Source organism: Buteo buteo, chromosome 10, assembly GCF_964188355.1.
Source record: "Buteo buteo chromosome 10, bButBut1.hap1.1, whole genome shotgun sequence".
NCBI lineage: Eukaryota > Metazoa > Chordata > Aves > Accipitriformes > Accipitridae > Buteo > Buteo buteo.
Genome location: NC_134180.1, coordinates 39,324,974 through 39,330,973, shown reverse-complemented (window position 1 = coordinate 39,330,973; position 6,000 = coordinate 39,324,974). Strand labels below are relative to the sequence as shown.

Below are 6,000 nucleotides of genomic sequence, written 5' to 3'. Positions count from 1 at the left end.
GGAAGAGAGGTTAAGTCTATTAATTTCAAAGGGCATGTGTGCAAAGAGATACTGAAGAATGCATAACACTAACTTGTGAGCTCCACTTCATACTTATAGTCAACTATTTTACATGAAGGATTCATGAAACATGTTGAGATTTTTCAAGTGCTTCATTTTTTGCTACAGAGCAGAAAATAATCTTTTAGTTTAACAGACTGGCTTTTCAAACACTTCTGCCTCATCTGAAAATCTGCCAGTATTTTCTCTCTTAGCAGATAAGTAGATACTTTTCCTCAGTACTTACCTTCTGTATCTTTCCCCTGACCTGGTGGCATATGAAGTGGTGTGCAGAAAAATGTGAAGCTAAAGGGAAAGAAAAATACAAAGGTATTATATGCCCACCTTTTCTCTTCTGAGACTGACAAGTGAGGGTACAATTGTTTTTCTGCTATTCCCTGTCCAGAATCTCCCTCCCGCACTCCTGAGCTGACCAGCAATGCAAATCTCACAAATCTGGTTTTTCAGCCATGTTTTTTAATGTAAGCTGGGACTGCCAGGTAATTCCTAGGGACTGTACACAAAGCCTTTAACCTTTTTACCTCCATCAGATGCTTTTAAATTGCTTTAGAGTGCTCTTAAAATGTCTTCTGCAGCACACATAAGAGGAAAAGGGCACAATCCTGAAGAAGAAATCACGCATGCTCCCACTGTTTTCTCCAAAGGGAATTGCATACATGACGCAGAAAACCTATGCATCATTTACGCACTACTTAATTTCCTCAGATTTCCCTAAGATTACCTGACACTTGAGTCATAAGTCTTCTACTTCCCCCATCTCCTCCACCACAGTATATTTTTCTCCACAGTTTGGGGCTTTGTGGCAGTGAGATCTTCAGAAGTGGAATTAATTTCCCACGAAGAAACCAACAGCTAACGGGCTGATGTGGATGGCTAGGTTTCTTTTCAATATTTGGATAAACTCTGATTCAACTTACTTTTTTAGCATTTTTACAATGTAATTATTTGGAAAACAGAACAATGTACATTACCAGGAACATTTGAAAATAGAGATTGAGCAATAAGAACATTATAGGACTTGATTTCAAAAGAATGCATGCAGCAATTATTCCAGGCTGCATTAAATTACAAAAATTGAGAAAAGCTGTGACCTAGATATTTCTTCTCTTGAAATATTTTTCATTTCAAGCATCTACTTTTTTTTCAGGGTCCGTTTTGTAATGAAAAGAGTATTATTTTGTTGGTACGGTTTTTATCTTTGCAAACCCATTATGCTATATTAACAGGTTGCAGGGGATAGTTAAACACAACAGAGACATATGTAGCCCCAGCAGAGCAGACCAACAGATTTTGAAACAAAGATACCCTGCAAACCATTGGAAGTTATACAAAACAGACAGGAGAGCTATTTAAGAGAGGAAACCTGATATGGATCCAGCGCTGGAATTGAAAGGCTGAAAGGCTCAAAGAGCAAAATTTGAGTATAAAATGTTATCTGTGCAGGAGGGGATTAGCTATGAGCTGAATTATATTAAAACACACTCTATGTTAAGGAAAAGTTCTGATACACATCTTTTTTTCATAGGAAAAATACAGTCACTTTTCATAGATTCAGTACTTGAAAAGCGGTATCATACACAACAAATAGAATAGCTCCATATATTGAGAAATGAATGGATATTTTGGTGTAATTAAGTGCTTTAGAAAGGGAGAAAAGACTCGGACAAAATTTAGTATCCTGTCAAGAGCTTTCAAAATAGTGTGTAAAACTGAATGAAAAATACCAAACACAAGGACGTTGTAATTGGAATAATTACTCTGATTCAGGATCCATTTTGGCTGGGAAAATTATGTGGTGAGTCATTTTTATTTTTTTTTTTTTTAATATGCTCCTAAATAGTGTTTAGCAACATAGGCCTAAATTAATCTGTGGAAGTCTTACAGGATTAATGACTGCTGACTTAAATTGTAATTTACTGAAACGTTACTCATGTCTACAATAAAGTCAAGTACTTTCTCTTTATACACAAATTGCTTTACCCGAACTGGTTTATCCGATATCATTAATAGTTCTCTTATAAGTTCTCCTGCATCCTGTTAAAACAGTTTTGCAAATCCTTAATTGCATCATCCCAGGTCAAAAGCAATTTTCCCTGGGACTTTATTGCCTCTTTGAAGTATTAACTGGTAGAAACACTACTCTCTGCATCACACCTAGCAAGATCAAGGTCCAGCAGAAATATTGCCATATATTTCAGATGAAGACATTCAGATGGGGGCTCTGATAGAGGCTTCAAGTCAGGCAACCTGCACTCCTTTCCCCGAGCTAGATGTGTTCTTGGCAACTGCCTCCGTAACTCAGGGCAGCCAACGCCGCAGTTTCTGCACGCCGCGGGCACGGCAGTGGTGTAGGGAGCTTCCCTGCCTACCTCTGTGGGCAAGAGGAGAAGAATGCAGAAGAGCTAATCCCTGAAGAATTAATCCCTAAACTGGATGCACTGATTTCCTTGCAGCCTACCCCAGCCTAAGGAAGCCCTCGTCAGTGATGGCAAGAGAAATTGGCTGCAAGCAGCAGATTACTGCAAGACACATTTATGATTCACACACAAATCCAGCCGTTAAAAACACTTGTCTTTACTAGAAATCATGGGTAAGAGGAGAAAGATGCCAAAGGACCAACAATGTTTCCAAGAGGAAGGATTGTCCTTGTGCCACCAAGATTACCCCAAAGGTGGAAGGACATCTGCAAGTTGTTGAGCTACATGTGATTGTGACCCACCTGTGGCAAGTGGGAACCTGTCATGATTTTCACTGGAAGATAAAAAAAATAATCATCCTACAGAGTCGATTTCTCGAGATCAGAAGATCCAAGCCCTGGGCCCACAGCTCCCCCAGAGCTCGACAGCTGTAGGTAGGAAATATTTTCCTACATCCTGAATAATGGCTTTACCCACTCAAAATAGTTTTTCAATATAAATATGTCCTACATGAACTGAAAGCACTTACATTTGAAAGAGCTATTCATGTCTATTAAGTCAGACAAATGATTGAAATTTAACATTAAAAGTGCAACTCCACACCTTGTACCATTTATCGACAGGAAATTAGGAACAATTAGATCTCTGTAAAACAAGGCAAAAACATGATTGCTGAAGGTCAGACTTCAGGAAAACCCTGCAGAAAGCTCAACAGCAGAAATTCCTTACAGGTATGCTTCTTTACACTTACATCGTACATATGGTTTCAGCGGCAATCAGGTAAAATGGACAAAACCAGATTTCGCCCACCAGCTGCAATAAATTCAACCCTTTTTCCCTCCCCTCCTGTTATAAACAAGCAGAAATGTTGCACAGAGCAGACACTCTCTGGTCTTTTATGGGCATTATTGTGCTCTGGAATGGAAAGAGGACTGGCAAAGATTGCTTGCAAGTACAGAAATGAAAGGAAGAGAATTAATTTTCTGCAATTCGCTATGTGTATTTCTTGAGTTTTAATACTTTCACATTCACAATGAAAGTTCACAATGAAACACCTTGTGTAAATATTGCAAGCCCCTGCCTGGAATTCTTGCAATGAGCTGTCAGCAGATAAACTTTCGCCTGTTACTTTCTGTAAATGGATAACCTTGAAAACACACACATACACACACGAAAAACCCCAGTCAGATCTCGTGATTTCTTTTCTTCAAAACAGACTGAAATGCTGATTCCTAATAAGTATGTGTATATTAGGTTAGAAATTAAGAACCATTTTCCAAAACATTATGTCCAACTCAAAGCAATTTTGAATCAAGCTTCATCAGGGTTCTGAGGGTTTAAAGTTTTTATACATATACACATACATAAAGTACATTAGGTAGATAGATAGAGAGACAGGCAGATAGATAGACAGATAGATAGATAGATAGATAGATAGAGGGTTTTTTTCTTCTAACTTCCAGTTCTGGCTAGCACTATAGCCAAACATGCCAAAATACAGCAAAGAGGACTATTCTCCTGATACTCCCAGCTGTGGCCAGAAGAAATTGTGCCTGAAATCGCGTGAGAAAATTTTGAGACAAATGAGCTTTGGCTAGCTCAGCTGTGAACGTTTGGATGCTTATTTAAAGTGAAGTGACCCCAAACTGCAAAGCACTGGATGTTCACTCGTCACTAATTTCTAATAGTCACTCTGAGACAGGGTGAAACAGCCAAGAAAGGGGTATGGGGTCCTTGCTTGCACAGAGGATTTAAGAGGTGAAGGAGGAAAGGAAAAGTCTCTGGGGTTTGTAGGCCATGTTGGTTGGAGAAATTGTTTTTCTTCAGTGTTATGCAGGAGTTTTGATGTTTGAACAGTATCCGATGCCCAAAGGCAGAGAGTGATGGCAGCCATCAGGGTGGCATGGTGTCCTTGTAGGCAAGTCAACAGCCATTGCCACGGTCTGGCACTGCTTCTCGTCTGTGCACAGAGGAGGAGGCATTTGTGGAGGAGGAGGAGGAGGTAGAAGAGGCATCCCTCCATTTCCTATGGGACAAACATGACAATCCCACTGCCTCTCCTCTGCCACCCCCTTGCCCCTGAGGATCTCCCTCCACTATGTGTTGGGCCACCTCCATGCAGCCTTGAGCGAGGCCGAAGGGGTAGGGACAGATATTGAGTGATTCCCTTGGAAAAGCTTATTTTGGGGGGGGCTGAAGGTGATGGAGGGTGAGTGTGATGGAGGAGGATAAGGAGAATTTGTGGTCTGGGGAGTCAGGGAGCCTATTCTGTCGCTGGTCCCTCAGACGAGTGCAGCTGAGATGAGTATGTGCTTTTACAAGCAATTATTTTAAAGTGTGCCCAGAGGACGCAATAGTCAGGCTTTATTGGATACGTAATACACACTGTGACAGTATACAGTGCTATTGCAGGCCAAAATTACAATTCTGGGACCTTGCAGCCTGCAGCTGCTCAGTAAAACAAAGGAAATCCCACCGAAAGAAAAAAGGGAGGGGGGTTAATATGCTTTTAAGCAAAATCCAAAACATAGATTATATGACTTCCCTCATTTCAGGGCTTTTCTGTGCCTTTAGGGGCAGCTGCAGGAAATATGAAAGAGCATCTTCCCTAGAGCTTTCCCTGGTGAGGGCTGGGGAAAGCGGGGAGGGGGGACACAGCCACCGCAGGCACACCTCCCCTTCGCACGTCTTGTGCCCAGGAAAGGCACTGGCATCGTTGGGGCCAGAGCTGGTGGTGGCCCTTGCACTGGTAACTTCAAGCCTGGGACATCCCTGTTGGTTCCTCAGAGTAGATCTCCAGAAGCGTCAATGCCATGGTTCAGTCCCACATGTTCATTAGCATGTTGTTGGCCAAGGAGCACCCAGCAGGTTAAACATCTGCCTAACTGGAAGCAATGAATAACATCTTCTGGGAGAGGCTTGAAGCTAGTGCTGGAAGTTGACCGGAGCAGGACAGTGCTTTGGGAACTGAAGCAGCCGAGGACACGGGCTGTGGGAGATCTGTCCCACCACAGGAACCACACAGCAGATTTTCTCTTTCATGGTGCTTATTATGCCACTGACCCTAACCTGGTTAGTAAGTGACATATTGTTCTGCGCGTTAAATCATTTCCCGTAAATAACTTTTTTGTTAACTTGTTTTCTTCTCTAAAAGTTATTTTGGTTTGGGGAAACTTTGTCACTGTATTCCAGAAATCAGGCTAAGAGTTCCCCTTCTAGAACAGTGTGTGTGCGGATGTTGGCAGGACACCCCCAAGACAAATTAGGATCTGACCAAGTACTCTTGCAACGAGACCGACAGACACAATGGGCGAGTAGAATATGTGATACAGATCTCAGATAAGGCATGCAAAATATAAGAGCAGTGAAGCACAGAAAGGGGATGGTTAAACATTCTTGAATGCTCTGGGCAGTGGCAGCAGCTTGTTTGTGACTTGCATGATAGGCAGTGTTAATACAGCCTCAAGAAGCCATACCATTGCTTTAATGGCAAAACTGAGTATGGCACAGATCAGATGGAGTT

General features: G+C 41.7%; 1 long non-coding RNA gene across 2 annotated transcripts in view; it reads right to left on the bottom strand.

Annotated features, from left to right (window-relative positions):
- Positions 1–326: 326 nt before the first annotated feature.
- The window catches only part of LOC142035262 (uncharacterized), a 291,199-nt gene continuing 285,525 nt past the window's right edge, over positions 327–6,000 (bottom strand). For both annotated transcript variants that reach the window (XR_012651841.1, XR_012651840.1), the window contains one exon: positions 327–345. This is a non-coding gene — a long non-coding RNA (uncharacterized LOC142035262). The remainder of the gene's footprint in view (positions 346–6,000) is intronic.